The sequence below is a fragment of the Dermacentor albipictus genome, chromosome 10 (genome assembly GCF_038994185.2).
Source record: "Dermacentor albipictus isolate Rhodes 1998 colony chromosome 10, USDA_Dalb.pri_finalv2, whole genome shotgun sequence".
Classification (NCBI taxonomy): Eukaryota; Metazoa; Arthropoda; class Arachnida; order Ixodida; family Ixodidae; genus Dermacentor; species Dermacentor albipictus.
Window position 1 is genome coordinate 19,190,840 of NC_091830.1, and position 16,397 is coordinate 19,207,236.

Here is a 16,397-nt window from a genome sequence, read left to right on the forward strand (position 1 = left end):
TTACTCGCACACTGAAATGAAACGGCGCAAACCCGATTTCCTTTTCCGCCTTGGTGCCTAATTATTTCACGCTGTTCCCGTGCCAGTATGCAAATGGTCATTGAAAGGACTCATTGGTGATGTTGGAACTGATGGCAACTTTCGGAGACTGTTTTTCCACAGCATGTGACTGTTACGGGAGGAGATAGATGCGCGCACGTCTACGTATCCTGAGCACATGGACGTGCACGGCCCCACCCCTACTCCTTTTATAATCCGCCTCTGGGTGGAACGTCTTTGAAAACATAAACAAACAGCTGACCCCCCCCCCCCCCCGTCCCTTCCACCACCTCGCAACATGCGCATATATAAATGATACTAAAGGAGATTAAAAGAAACTGCGACTCAACCGCCACTCTTGCGTACTCCATGGCGCTGACGGAAGTGCTATACCGTAAATCTGAAAACAGGTTGAGTTGGTATGTGTTGTACATGTGGAGAAACATTATAAGACGCAAGAATGGGAAACCACAGGACAAGTGCCAGCAACTGTATGTTGATTTAAAGAAAAATGGCTTATAAAGTCAGTGGAACACATATGTAGACAGCCGTAAATAGCTATTTTCACCGGCATGTCCTACAAGGCTCAGAAAAATATTTATAACATTATGATATGCAAGGTACTGTATGATCAACATCGTGGTCGGTTAAGCAAAAAAACCTACTTTATTATTCAAAAAGTGCGAAAGTGTTGACCTTTATAGATAGCTTTCATGTGAACGTCACGGAGGCAGCTCTCACCACGCTAGTACCTAAACATGGCGGCTACGATGACGTCAGTGCACCGTACTATCACGCGCACACAGTGTTGCTTTTTGACGCCGACTGCTTTTTCGCAGGATTATTAATGTTATCGGTTTGACGTTCGATGCAACTAAGGCGCAGCTGTCGTGCTCCGTCACGTTTCTTACTTTCGCCGCTACTCAACCTGGTAGTACCCAAAGGTGACGTACGCGATGACGTCTGTGCGAACTATCTATAATGCATGCTTTTCAAATAATTCGGCAGTTCGTTAGTGCTCACCCTGTCTGTTCCTCTTCCAGCGACTGGCGCTGTTCGGGCGGTTTGTTACCACGTAAGTGCTGTTGCCCGTCAGTCGCCGCCATTTTGGGCGCACACTGACGAACATGCGCTTAGGTGGCGCATATACTATATGTGCACCTTGATGAAGCATCCATATTTGCGTCGGCGGCGCTGTATTTGGGCATCGCCTATCGTGCTCTTCCTGAATGGTGGCTCTTGGCATCGAGACTTCTTCGTGCACCTTGGCGTCTTTTTTTCGCGTTTGTGTTCACGTGACCAGACATATGACACACCAGAGGTTTCAAATAACCTGACCACGATTCAGCGCGAGACTCTGGGTATACCTCTTTTTTCCAAGTAAAACGTTTTTGCGCGATTACGGATCTCTGAGGCACATATGAAACTTCAACCGCTTCACGCAGAAACATTACGAAGCCGTGCAAAAGAGAAGTACAACCATCTGTTATCGCTAGTAAACAGTAGGGAAGACACAAAGAATGTTACCGAAGTGCCAGCATTAGTTTCTTCCGAGGTCGTCCAATCGGAGAAGCAAAGACGGCTATATATTTCTGCGGGCCTTTTAATTACTGGCCCCAACATTACCGGGACGGCCTTCTCCATGCTCGTACGGCTGAATGGGTATAGCTAGTAATCACGGTTAGACCGATGCCCTCTTTCCCCTCTTGATCGGCGCTAGGGGTCGCTTCTATCGCGGTTCACGAAAGCGTAAGTGTCCGGCTATTGGGAACATTTGTCAGGTTAGGCTTACCGAAAGCAGCTATTTCTAATAATAGGCAAGTTTGCGCCAATTTCTCTCTTTCGCCACTTCTGCGACGTATTACGTTGCAGGTAACTTATTGCCGCTGCGTCCGCGCAACTTGTCCAATAATAAAGAAAGATAGCGAATACATATTGTAAGCCATCCAGCATAACAACGCAGTTAGAAAATCCATTTTACGAAAGGGTCTTATTATGTGAGCGCGCGTTGATCTGAACACTTACTGGCTCTGAAAGAACTGTTAGTCTAAAGGGTGCCTACAGTATCAGTTCTTTCTATGTATAAAAAGGTGTGAGATATGTAGAAATGGTTTCTGGCATATTTTCTTGTTTTTTGCAAGGATATGAAAAAAAGACAATAGTTTTCTGATCTTGCTAACGGTGAAAAAGAGAAAGAATTAAAAAAAAAGCGCGCTATATTGTTCGGAAGAATGTCGCCACGTGAAGAAAAGTTGTCATTGGCATGTTTACCAAAGAAATGACTAAAGGTCAGCTTAAGAACCTCTTTTATGCACTGCGTACGATAAGAACTCTGCCGTGTGGCATTGACAGACTGGCAGATCTCTTTGCTAACGTTTGTGTGAGCGTGCGAACAATTTAGTGCGTATGGATAACGAAGGCCTTTTGTTCTTCGTTTTTTTATGTTGCATTTTCGCCCGTGTGGCTGCGACACTTTTCAGCGATCTATGTACACCAATTTGTGGACACGGGGACCGCTGTACTCGCCTAGTTACAGTAGAAGACCAAAAACAGTGCACGCGTGAAAAAGCCGTCCACAGTCTTGTTGTGAGTTCACTAAGGGCATGTCGATAGGACATGAATGCAGCATTTTGCGCACAAGATGAGGACGAAGAAGAGTCTGAGACAAACTAGCGCCGACTTACAACACAGTTTTATTTTGAAGCAAGTGACCAGATTCTGAAGCAAGTGACAGATTTTGCTATATATGTGGTCATTTGCTTCAAAATAAAACAATGTTGTAAATCGGTGCTCGTGTGTCTTAGCCCAAAAGACTGCATTCCTGTTGTAAGACAGAGCTGTCGTTGGTGGGACGCACCACATGAGGGCACCATAATCATATTCATAATCATTATCATCATCATTTGCTTGACCTTTAAGTGCCCGCTACAGGGTATTGCATAAAGGGGCGACGAGCAATAACTAAAAAAAGTACATGTCATAGAACACAGTAGCCAGCATAAGTACGCATACACGAAGGCACGAAGAACACGAAGAAAAACAAAATGACATGGGATGAAATTTCCTTTGAGTTAATTATTTTGGGTGAAAAACGGTAAAGTTACAGGATGTTTTTCTTCCTGTGTGTGCTTTCGTGCGCGTCCTCTTAGCGGCAGTTATGTACGATAGCAAGCATGAACTACGACACAAACGAGTTCTTTTGAATTCTTTTCGTAGGAACATTTCGGTTGAATTGTTGTCTTTTGGAACGTTTCGTTTGATTGCAGTTTCGCCTGGCTATAAATTCTGCGCATTATTATTAAAACATCAAATGAAAGACAACCCTGCGCTCGCCTTCGTCTCGTATTTGTTCCAGTCCGCATTTTAGAATATTCATTCACTCATTCGTCAAAAAAAATTTCGGAAGGGTGTCAGTCCTGCAGGTTTCCACGTCACATTCCACACGGCCATTGTAGTTTAAGTGCGAAGACACTGCTTAGTTCCCTCGGGAAAAAAATCACGCATCAAATTCTATAGCACTTCAACAGAAAGTATGATGAACGCATCGAGCAGTCAATAGAAACGCAACAACATTTTCATAAAACGAATTTTGCGAGCGCGCTTACAGGCTGATCGAGGCCTGTCGCTGAGCTGTATAGGCGATGCCAGTGGAGCCTGCGCAATTAACAAAACACAACACCACCACAACAACAGATCCTATGTGCACTTGTTGGAGCCTACATTAAGCAAAGCTTCCTCAAATCGATTTCAACGAAATGCCACGCAAACGGACACTTGATGCGCGCGATCGCGCCTTCTTTTCAAGTTCAGTAATTGTTGAACCGCACCGCAAAAAAAAAAAGTGTGCGTCAAAACTACGCAAAGCCTTTAAATAAAATGTGGCGCGAAACAACGTCGCAAGTGTTCAGACACTGCAGAGTTTCGCGACGCCGAGATACTTCGCCGGCGGCTTTCCCTGCGGTCCAAGGCTTTCCTTCGCGGCGTAAATTAAACAGAGAGAGAGAGAGAGAGAGAAAAGAAAGAACAGAATCGGGGCAACTTCTCGGAGGGCCAACACATGCAGCACCGGAGCCGCATATTTCTCCGGCGTTCTACGGCGTTCGCATATCTATAATCTCGTCGACAGGTGCTCGCCTGCGGGGTGCGATGATGCTCGGCCGAGCGTCGCCCAAGCCCGAAACCCAGCTCGGGGTGGCGGCTCCGTGGTTCTCGGGAACGCGGGGAAAATTAATGACGTCTTCTCCGCCGATTTTCGGCCCCGACGACGGAGCCAAAGGCGCGCCTGCGGCTGGCAGCGGTGTTCGCCGACGACAGCAGCGGCGGCTGAACGCGCTCGCGGAAGCGAGACTTTGTCAACCGTAAACCTAACGTCTTCCGACAGCGCCCCCTACCGCCGCCGCCGACGCCGCAGCACCAGCGCCCCCCACTTTCAATACCCGGAGTCGAGATTAATGGGTAGTCTTCCCTGCACACACTGATCAGCGGCTTCATCGCCGGAGGCTGGTTACGCCGTCGAGCTTTGTCGTGAGACGGCGAAAGCCGCTCTACAGGCGGCGGGACCACGAAAAAAAATGAAGGCGTGGGAAGTCTCGGGAAAAAAGGCTCGTGCCGGGCGTTGTTAAGATTAGCTTGCGATCGCGGAAGGAAGGCTCCTATTTTGACAGAGTGTGCGACCCGCTGTCGCGAGGGGGGAGAGAGGACAGCGACGCGAAAACACCCGAACAAGACGGCGTCGTGTTGTGGACACGGTGGGCACGTCATACCTGAGCAAACCGCTTCGCTGGGAAGGAAAGCTCGAGCACGAACGAAGGCTCGAGGCCGAAGAACCGCTCCCGCGCGAAGTCATCATATCATGTCAAACTTGTGCAGGAGTGCATCGACTTTGGAAGGGACGCAGTTCAACTGTGTGAAGGATTCTCGCATTATGTCTTGAAAAGTGTTCGTGTGTTGCACGTTCTTTAGGATTGAGGACGAGGAGGAGGCGTTTTGCTTGCTGCAGGTGAACCTAGCCTTGCAAAAGTTCGTGGTACTTGCTCTGCCTGAACGCCACCTATAAACCACGATACGGTCTGAAAAACTTCGCAGTGCGACTAACACCTCGTTTAAAAAAGAAGTTGACACAGAGCCCAATACGTTGCGCGCTTTTCCCAACCACAACGACCCATACGGCTCACCACCCTGTATCACGGAGGAACTTTAGAAGGAGCCGAAGGACCTCTCTCGTAAATATCCAACGTCCAGAAGCGATCAAAAAACCGCTTCCATTTGAGTGTGCCGTCGTGTTGCGCTTAAGTTCATCTTTTAATGTATTAAGTTCTGCTTCAATTTCACATTGCATACTTTAGTATGTAATGTTCAATGTCACAAAGAGCTTTGAAATGTGCACACGACGACGATGCCCCAAGTCCTGTCTTGCGCTGCCAAGCTGGAATTTGCGCTGGCCCCCTTCGTTGCGTTCTCCACCGCGTGAATCTTTTGTGATGAAATGACTAGACAGAACTGATGTTGTTCTCCTATATCATAACGTTTGATGTTGCTGAAAACTTTCAGTCTTCTCATGCGATAAAGCAGTGTCATGAAGTGGGGGAAAAAAGGGGAAAAGGGTGCAGATCTGAATAGAGTGTTTTGATGCTTAAAAGTAATGTACAGACTACTGCAGAACTCAGTAGTTCAGAGAAGTATGCAAAATAATTTTTTTCCTATATGATTACTGTTTACTTTCGACTGGCACGCATGCAGAACTTCTTTCAATCACAAGAAAATAACTGCAAACGCGCGCCCTGGCTGCCACATATATTAAAGAGCGACGCGCTTTGCGGTCCAGAAAATTAATGCACGGGCTCCTTCATCAAGAAATTACGATCTTTTTATTCCGCAGAGTTTAGTCACCGCATTTTCGTCGCGCTCCTTTCACCCGTCGTTTCTCAACCTTCGGAGATACTTAAACTGTCGTTAAACAAAGACAACAGCGCACCAAATACAAGCGAAGTAGATACACCACGTACTCAAGAAAGAAAAAAAAGAAAGGAAAGAAACGTCTGTAAATAGTTCCCGTTTTCGTCGTACATGTGCAGGTTTTATTATTTATCGCTTTAGCAACCGTCGCAAGCATTGTTTCGTCCCTTATCAAATCGTGCTTCACAGCTTCCCTACGTGGCTGCAGGATTATCTTCCCATCTCTCCTCAATTTCCTTATCTCTCCTCCCGCATTACCAAACCTGCTTCCCTAGGGAGCCTCGCGAATCAGGGCAGCGGCAGAGGGCAGCACCGGAGCTGCACGCTTGACCGCACTCTGCACACCGGTGTGCCCAACGTGGCGAAAAAAAAAAAAAAACTCTATTTTATTTTTATTTTTCTTGGGTCAGCTCGGCATACTTAGCAGGCCGCTAACGACCCTCCGGCCGGACCGAGGTCTGCCTACTTGTTTATGCACAGTTTGGCGTAGCCTCGCTGGCCTCACCTTTGGCGCGGCCGCCTTCGCCGACAGCGGTCTGTGTGCTCCGACTCACGGGCTGAACTAAGCGTCCTTCGCAGTGTCGTACGAGAATACGAAGTTGGACAGGACAAGGAACAAACGCAGATTACACGCGCAGACAGTCAATCCTTGGTCTCCCTCAGAATGACGCGCAACGTAAAGCGTTGTGGTATCAGAGAAGAACTCCGTACAACACAAATGCCCCCTGGAAGATCGAGAGATGAAATAATCAGCACCGGGGTTGAAAAAGGGATGTCTCAAGTTGGACTCCGCCCCCAACATGAGACGTCCGTTCTTTCATCGTTTTGCACGAGAACTATTAGGGATAAGTGTGGCGTTGGTATCTTGTAAGAACTAATCAACTAACACTTTTCTGGCTCCAGTAAAATTTACTCCTGCTGACATAACGTGTAAGCCTCATACTCATTGAGGCCTCACTTTAGTATGAATTATTGCAAATTGCGATCATGTAAAGCATTAGTTAGAGGGAAAAATGCCAGTTACATATAAAAATGTGAAAGTGTGCACCTTTCTATAGGTTACCACGTTTCAGAGTGCACCAGCTTACGAGGGCGGTGTTATGTGAAGGCGAACGCTGGAATCAATCGCCGAGGAAACCCTCCCGTTCCATTTTTGAACGCCGACCCGCGCCTGCTTTGAACGGCGTTAAATACGTGACGTCGGCGCTTTCCCATTTTCGCTTGACTTATCCGCCGCTTAAATAATGACGGCCACATCAGCATTACTCGCGGCCACCATAGTGGGCTGCGCAGTGCTGTGAAACACAGCGTAGTTGTTAAGCGAAGACGTAAGCAGCGCGTATACAAAAAAAAAAAAGAAAAACGAAAACGAGAAAAAGTTTTGTAGCACCCAAGAAACTCATCGTGCTTTTCCCTGGCGTCAGTCTGGGCACTTGAGAAATTAGGGAGCGCCCGCAGTGCGGCATCTGGACGAACCGAAATATGGGAAGCGCCTGCGGTTACGTGCGCGCCAGCTGTAGGCCGACGCGGCTAATCAAAGATGCAGGGGCGCTATAAGCCTTTCCGTTGTTAAATCTTGAAAGAAAGCAACGCGCGAGCGATACTTTGTGTTCTAGCGTAGAAAAGGAGCCTAGTAAACAGACGTCTTCAAAATAAAGAAGGGGAGAGAGAGCGAGAGAGAGAGGAAAATGTATACATGTGTAGAAATAGATAGATAGATAGATAGATAGATAGATAGATAGATAGATAGATAGATAGATAGATAGATAGATAGATAGATAGATAGATAGATAGATAGATAGATAGATAGATAGATAGATAGATAGATAGATAGATAGATAGATAGATAGATAGATAGATAGATAGATAGATAGATAGATAGATAGATAGATACGTACGTACGTACGTACGTACGTACAGACAGACAGACAGACAGACAGACAGACAGACAGACAGACAGACAGACAGACAGACAGACAGACAGACAGACAGACAGACAGACAGACAGACAGACAGACGGGCGGACGGACGAACGGACGGACGGACGGACGGACAAAAGGTGAGGCGCTAAGGGAAAGGCACGGAAGATTACCCATACAGGTCTCTGTTGGCTAACCTGATATGGGAAAAGGAGATATTGGCAATCAAGAGACCAGCCAACTTCCTTCCTTCAGATCAGATCCCATTTACTGCGTTAGCAGCCGGTTCTTGCAGACATCATCAGAGCCTATTTACGGAGACTTTGCGATGAACACAACGCCGTTTTCGTCTGCTACTAGTGCGTATTACCCGCTATGGCCTCCGAAATACGAGCGCAGGCACCCGCCAATTTCATAGTCAGCGTGCTACACATAAAATCCCCCACAATTTCCCACTCTCTAGATGTACACGACGCTGCAATGGTCAGCGCGCCAGCTCCCAAATGCGCATTGTTGCCGGGAGCGTCAGGTAGAGGATAATATTCAGTTCAGCCCAATGCATTTTTCTTAGAGATTACTCTAAAGATACCTTGCAGGGGTATTACATGGATATTACGATCCTGAGTTCTAGAGGAGAAACAGATTTCGCAAAAATTTATAAAAAAATAACGGTAACGAAGACACTGTAATTGATGCACATGGTTGTCACTATACAAAATGGTTACTAACACATTGTCAGAAACGGGCTGCTGATGCCCAAGATATCAAAGGGAAGGCCGTTCCAGTCCGCAGCAGTTCGAAAAAAAAAGTCACTGTTTTCCCGAAATGCGAAGCATCGATTGCATAGCAAATTAGTGGACAGCTATACTACGTAAGGATAATAGTCTTATCAGCCCTAGAAACTTGTAAACATGGGCATATTAATTAACAAATATAGTGTCCCGCTGACACGAGCAAACATGGACACATCTCACTCGATGACCGTGAACACTCGCTGTCGAAACTCTGGAGTGAGGAAATGCGGCAGCAGCAGCGAGCGAATTGTCCTGCGTGCTGCATCTTGTATCAACGCGAACTAAGCCTCGAAAACACGGCGCGTGGCAGACAATGCAGCAATAGCAATGGCTTTCAAGACATAGCGACCCGGGCGGACACGCGGCCGCATTATTCTTTAAGAGTTATTATTTAAGACTAATAGCTAGCGAGAATGAAAGATTGGTGATTAGACAAGGTGGTATCGTCTGCAATAATACCCTCGCGCACCTAGGAATGTCTGTCTACAGACTGCCGATAATAGATTGATAAGGTATACTTCTTGAACTTTTACGAGTGAAAAGTTGGAATGTATAGAACGACAGAAAGCTGAGCTAGTTGGTAATGATTCATTATGCAAAAAAGGTGAGGCGTGCAGACAGGACACAAGAGTAGAGAAGTAGAGAAGTGGACAACCCGTGTTGTCCACTTCTCTACTTTTGTGTCCTGTCTGCACGCCTCACCTCTTTTGCATAATGAAATGTATAGTTTGTTCAAATTTGCACGCATGAGCAAGCAGTATTACTGATTACAAAGAAGTCATAGCCGCTCTTATTCGACCAGCACCGCTCAGCGAAGACATACCTGCGCTGACGTCAGAGGGCGTTACCGTCAAGCCTTTAAGTGGTTTTCTTGTTGCCCGGATAAAAGCAGTCCCCGCTGAAAACCCTACGACAACGCAAGCAGGAGAACACTCTCGGCGTCGATAGAATAAGGACAACATACAGATGTGCAAGCACTTAAGTGGCTTGTAAGTGAGTGAGATCGCTGGTGACACCGTCATGTTGTTAAGGAAGCCAACGCTTTGCCAGCTATTTTCTTTACTGATTCATATAGACGGCTTGCTTTGGAAGGCGCTCCGTCTTCCTATAGAGACACCGTCAAAGAACAGACTTAAACTTAAAAAAAAAGCAGAGACAATAAAAGAAACCGAAAGTGGGGATCGAGCCGGCGCGTCTGAACGTAGAGTTCGACGAACGAACCTCTAGTTCCCGGGTGCGCCGCCAGGGGTATTCCTTGCCCCTCTACTTCGCGGCCACGCCTTCTAAAACATTAAATGAGTGCAGCGATGCGGACGCTGCGAGGCAGGCTGAAGCGGACGTTCTGTCGGAGCGGGAAAGGAGTGCTTTGTGACAACAGCGCTCACCACTGATGATTCGTGCTTCCTCAACGTTATGCGCGCTATTGCACCTTACCGAGAGCGTCATATAGGTGTTCTGTATTTGTCTCTTCTTCTTTCGACCGAATTGCACAACCCAACTATATGCGCACACACAAACACGCCTGGTTTGGTTTCCGAAAGCATACGCCTTCGAAAGCATTAAGTGTTCCGCATGTAGAAGTGCAGCGTAACGCTAATAAAGATGAAGTCGTTATCGCAACTTCGCGTGTAAATCAGAGCACCCTTATGCTTCCTAAAACTAATCCGCGTGTGAAACTGCACACAATGCCGCGGAAATTTGGACTCAACACCCTTGTGACATCGGCGGCGTTGGCGATCTCGGCGCTGGCAGCCTTGACATATATGGCGGATTCCTCCGAGAGGAAAAATGCGCCGGTATATTGAAGCTCCGCAAACTAACAAAGAAATTTCCCTGAAGTAACGCAGGCCACCTTTTCTGTTTGTTTGTACGTTTGTTGCGATTAGTGAATTGAAGCGCCTTCGATAATTCAGACCAAGTTGCCTCCACGGAAATCGTGCACATGACTGCACAGGCCCCCACTAACAAAGGTTGGTCGACACCGGCTACGTTAAATCTTCCTACGTCAACACTTGTTTGGTGTAAAGTTAGTAAACCTTTAATTCCACACGAGACGGCATTGGTAAGCGTCTTCTGTTGCAGTCAAGCTTCCGCTATTCCCAACATTAGGCACCTACTCAAGCGGTTTATTACACAGCCATGACCTACTTTATCGCTCCTGCGGCTAGTTAATGTAGGTTAGGTTACTTCCTGCGACACTTCAGGTGCTACTGACAGGTGCCTTAATATATCGTCCTCTTTTGTGTCGCATCCTTTCCAACAAGCAGCACGAACTAGCCCACCAGCGAGTGCTATATGACAAACCACGTTGTAGCTATTAAAACCGGACAGAAATCAATTGAAACCAAAATCACAGCGATTCAAAACCGTTTAGATGAGCTAGAGGAAAATTATAAAAGGTTAGATGAACTCAGCCAGGACATTGCCACCATTCACACTCAAACAGACGAACTTTCTGCACTGGCCACCACTTTGCAATCACGGCAGGATGATCTTGACGACCGGTCACGGCGTAACAATTTAATTTTCTATGGCATCCCAGATTCCGATGAAACCTGGCAGGCGACTGAGGAAAAACTGACTTCTATCCTTAGTGCGTGCCTAACTGACCCCCTCTTCCCTCACGAAATTGAACGCGCACACCGTTTAGGAAGATTCGCACCTAACAAGTGTTGCCCTATCATTGCAAAATTTTTGAACTTCAAAACTAAAGACCTTATACTCGCCAAACGCAACAGCCTGAAGGAAAGTAAGGTCACCATTAGTGAAGATTACTCGGTCGCAACACGTCTAGCACGAAAAAAGTTGCTCGACTTTGCGAAAATCCAACCTGGATCCCCAACCCATAATTATGTTGTGGCGCAACTTAAGTTGCGCCACAACAAGTTAATTATGAACAAGAAATCTTACATGTACGACCCTATCACTGCCACTGTCATTTCCACTGATACGAAAAGCGCACACGCCAGCTCGCCCTCTGCTACTATCTCTGCTAATACTTCCTAGGGACGAGTGAGGGGTAGTGGACAGACATCTTCGGCTTCAGTATCGCTTCTTTTTACTAATATCAGAAGCGTCCTTAACAAATACAACTCACTCACATCAGCAATCGATACATGTTCTGCTAAAATAATCGCTCTAACCGAAACATGGCTCACTGCGCATGTCTGCGACGCTGATATATTCGTCAATGCTCACCGCTTCTCATTCTATCGCTGTGATCGTAGCACGCAGAGAGGCGGCGGTGTGCTTCTCGCAATTTCCAATGATTTACCATCATCATGTATACACGTGCAGACTGAACTAGAATTAGTATGGTCAGCAGTAACACTTAATCATCAAACAGTTGTAATAGGGGTATGCTACCGTCCACCTTCGTCGTCACCAAGCTTTAGTAACGAACTTTATGACGCTGTTAACACCGTTGCAACACGGTTTCCTTCATCACCGCTGTTCCTACTTGGCGATTTTAATCTACCAAACATCACATGGAATACCGACCCCCCTTTAATATCCCCACTCACACCTCAAGCTCGTGACTTTTTAGATGTGTGTTCAGTATTCTCACTCGTGCAGATCTGCGTTCAGGCAACTAGAATAACAGCTTCCACGGCGAATACACTAGATTTAGTCTTTACTAATCAACCCGATATAGTATCGCCTGTAACGTACCTACCAGGAATTAGCGACCACTTACTTCTACAGTTCGATATTAAACTAGACCGTCCGAAAACTAAAAAGAAGAAACAAATAATACGAGACTACTACAGAGCAAATTATCAGGCCATAAATAATACACTATCTTCGTTTATTGGCGTTTTCCTTAATGGCTTTGAACACCGTAGTGTACAAACTAATTGGAACATGTTCACATCTATGGTCAACCATCTAACTGAACAGTACATTCCTCAACGCACCATTACAACTCACACAAACTCTCCCTGGTACAATAATTACATTAAGCGTTTATCAAATAAAAAGAAGCGTCTCTACCGCATTGCAAAGCTTTCACCCACAATTGATCACTGGGCATCGTATACTGCGGCGTCAAACACATATGTGCAAGCGCTCAAAAACGCCAAAAAGCACTTCGAATCGCAGGTTCTCCCTTCAATGCTTACTACTAATGTTAAAAAATTTTGGCGTGCAATTATTCCTTCGACTGACAACAGCCTTGCCTTAACAGACTCTTCCGGTGTTCCTATTCCCTCCGACCTTTCTGCCACCATACTAAACCATACATTTTCAGAAAATTTTACAGCCGCATCCAGCACACATATGCCAAGTACACAGCACCGTAACTATGTTACCATGCCCTCCATAATTGTTGCTCCATCCGGTGTCGTTAAGCTTATTGATGGACTAAGCATTCATTCTGCTCCCGGATATGACTGTATTAACTCGAAATTCTTAAAAAACACTTCATATTATTCATCCATCATACTATCCAAACTTTTCCAGCAATCCCTTGACCATTGTACACTACCTAATGAGTGGAAAATAGGGAAAGTGATTCCGGTGTATAAATCCGGCAGCAAAGCATCCCCTAATAATTATCGTCCCATTTCTCTCACCAGTACATGCTGTAAAATGCTCGAACATATTATTTTTACTAACCTGGTTAATTTCCTTGAATTGAACTCATTTTTTACGTCAGCACAGCACGGTTTTCGGAAATCTTACTCCTGTGAAACCCAATTAATATCATTTACACATGCACTTCACCATATTCTTGACAAATCATCACTAGCTGATTGTATATTCTTGGATTTTTCAAAAGCATTCGACAAGGTGTGTCACAAACTATTACTTCATAAACTAAATGAACTTAACATAGACGGTAACCTTTTGAAATGGATTGAATGTTTTTTCCTCAACCGCTCGCAATTTGTTTGTGCTAACGACATTAACTCCGATTTTACAGAGGTCCGTTCAGGTGTTCCACAGGGTTCCGTCCTTGGACCCCTACTGTTCCTAATTTACATTAATGATCTTCCCTCGCTTATCAACTCCCATATCCATCTATTCGCTGATGATTGCGTCATCTTCAGAGAAATTACCAATGCTAACGATATTGAATTACTTCAGTCAGACCTTACCACGATAGGAAACTGGTGCAATGAATGGTTAATGGAGCTCAATATTAACAAATGCAAAGTCATGCGTGTTTCTCGGAAAACATCTACAATACCATCATACTACATTAACAACATGTCGTTGGAATCAGTTTCTTCATATAAATATCTTGGTGTTCACATCACTTCTAACCTAAACTGGTCTCTTCATACTGAAAACATAATCAAAAACGCTAATCGCATGCTTGGCTACCTACGTCGCAACTTTTTCAACGTACCTACTAATTTGAAACTTTTGTTATATAAAACACTAATACGACCCAAACTCGAATACGCGACTCCGGTATGGGACCCTGCTCATGAAAACCTAATCACTGACCTCGAGATGGTTCAAAATAACTCTGTACGTTTTATTCTTGCTAACTACAACCGCACAGCGAGTATAACTAACATGAAATCTAATCTTTGCCTCCCATCGCTGGCATCTCGCAGAAAAGTGTCTCGTATTGCCCTCTTCCACAAGTTGTACCATCACCATACTCTACGAGATCACCTCATCCCCCATCCAATTTATGTATCCCGTCGCATTGATCATCAGTACAAAGTGGGTATTTTGTCATGCAACACTAAAAGTTTTTCACAATCATTCCTGCCGCGAACCTCGCGTGACTGGAACCATCTTCCCGCCGAAGTTGTAGGCCTTATTAATTATGAACAGTTCCGTGAAGCCTTAGCTAATATTGTATATACAGGTGCCATTTAAACGCTCATGTAACCAACTGTCTTTATCCTCTTTTTGTATTTACCACTCCCCCTCTGTAATGCCCTTGGCCCTGAGGGGTATAATAAATGAAATGAAATGAAATAATGAATATGCCCTTTCTCGTCAGATCAGTGTGATTGGCCTACAACGAAATAGTTCGAGCATCCACAATGAGCGCCACATTAGTTGCACTGGCTGAGGCAGCAGGAATGATTTCCACTCGCGGACCATTAGCTAACTCGGTTCTGCCGGCCTCGCTAGGGCTCGCTTGACTCGTAAGATTCAGCTCAACACAGGTGATCAAGTTATCGAGAGACGTACGTCGAGCGCTATACAAAGCCCTGTGATCACGTGATTGTGCTTGCCCGCAAGTGCCGTCTGCAACATTTACGGTCACGTGGCTTGGGCCTAAACTGATACATGAGACAGGCGCATAAACACGCAGCCTGTGTCTGAGAGGCACAGTAAAAGCGGGTGTGCCTCCTAATCATGTCGTGGTTCTGGCACGCAACGCCCGAGAATTTGAGGTTGCCGAACAAGTCTCGGAGCTGTTGCTTGAACGAATCCCAACTGGTGAGCTCCTCTTCGTGCGTCCGAAACCAAACTCGAGGTGTGCCACCGAGGTAAAAGACTACGTTGGCGAGCATGATAGTAGGGTCCCACCGGTTATTGCGGCTGACGTGTTCGTACAGGCTGATCCAGTCGTCGACGTCGTCCCCATCTTTGCCCGAGAATACGCCAGGATCACGAGGAGCAGGGAGAGAGATGTAGGTCGTCGAAGTGGCAGGAGGGGTCGGAGGCGGCTGAGTCGAATTGTCATCGCCGGGAGCCATGAAGCTAGGCTCGACGTACCGTCCACTGCGAAGCTCCGTGACGAGGTACAGGGAACGGCCACCTCCACCAGATATGTTACGTAAGAAGACGCAAATGAAAAGCTATATACAAGTATATTTACAACGTAATACGCCGCACTTGGCCAAGAGGCAACAGCCCGCGCTAGCTTCCAATCGTCGTCTTCGTCTTCTTCCTGCTCAGCTCTTCGTCAGTGGGAACATACCCCGTAGCAATATTAAGGGCGAAAAGCGAGGAGACGGAAATTCACGCCATTAAAGCATAAACGCTTCCGTTTTTTTTTTTGCCTGCAGTAGACGAGGCGACGGCAGCGTCACCGCAATCTTCGCGACTTCACGCTCAACAGACTTTAAAGAAAAATTAAGCGCGAAGTAAAGCTGACAAGAATAATATGAACGAACCACTTCCATACGCTTGAGCAAGCGTCAGGCTTCATATGCGGGATGAATATTCTTTACTGTAGTCGCGCTTTCTGGTTGAATTAAATGATTCCGATTGACGACAACGCTCAAAATGTTCTACAAGGGGCCACAGGAGGTTCGGTTAGCCAGTGCTACACAGGCTTCGTGGCAGTGCACTCATTTATTGAGGCGCGAGGCGTGCGCGCCAGGCCACGTCGATCGTCATCGCCTTCGGCTTCAAAAGGCGGCGACCAACGGAGATAAATGAAAACCCCGGCGACGTGGAGCCCGAGCCGCGCCGATAAAAGGTATCGACCAATAAAGGAGAGCGAACTTGTTCCTTTTCGGCAGCGGGGGGGGGGGGGGGGGGGGGGGGTGGAGGGGGGGGGGAGGTGAGGGGGAGGATGCTGTGTCCGTACGCGTGTCGCGAAGTTCGTCTTCCACCACGTCTGGACGAAAAAAAATGGCGAGGAAAGTGGTGTCGAGGACAGAGTCGAGCGCTCCGGCTATATCTCGAGGGGCAACTGTTGAAAGCGGTTCGGCTGTGGAACGTTACATCTCGCCGTCGTATTGAAAAGCTAGATTGAGAAAGAGAGAAA

At 46.4% G+C, this 16,397-nt stretch overlaps 2 protein-coding genes across 4 annotated transcripts in view; one reads left to right on the top strand and one right to left on the bottom strand.

Moving 5' to 3' along the window:
- LOC139050482 (spondin-1-like) overlaps nucleotides 1–16,397 on the bottom strand; it is a 231,909-nt gene that overhangs the window by 112,697 nt on the left and 102,815 nt on the right. The window lies entirely within an intron of this gene.
- The window catches only part of BORCS5 (BLOC-1 related complex subunit 5), a 343,941-nt gene continuing 338,317 nt past the window's right edge, over nucleotides 10,774–16,397 (top strand). Inside the window, exon 1 of the mRNA XM_070526919.1 lies at nucleotides 10,774–10,778. The gene's annotated coding sequence lies outside the window, so the exon portion shown is untranslated. The remainder of the gene's footprint in view (nucleotides 10,779–16,397) is intronic.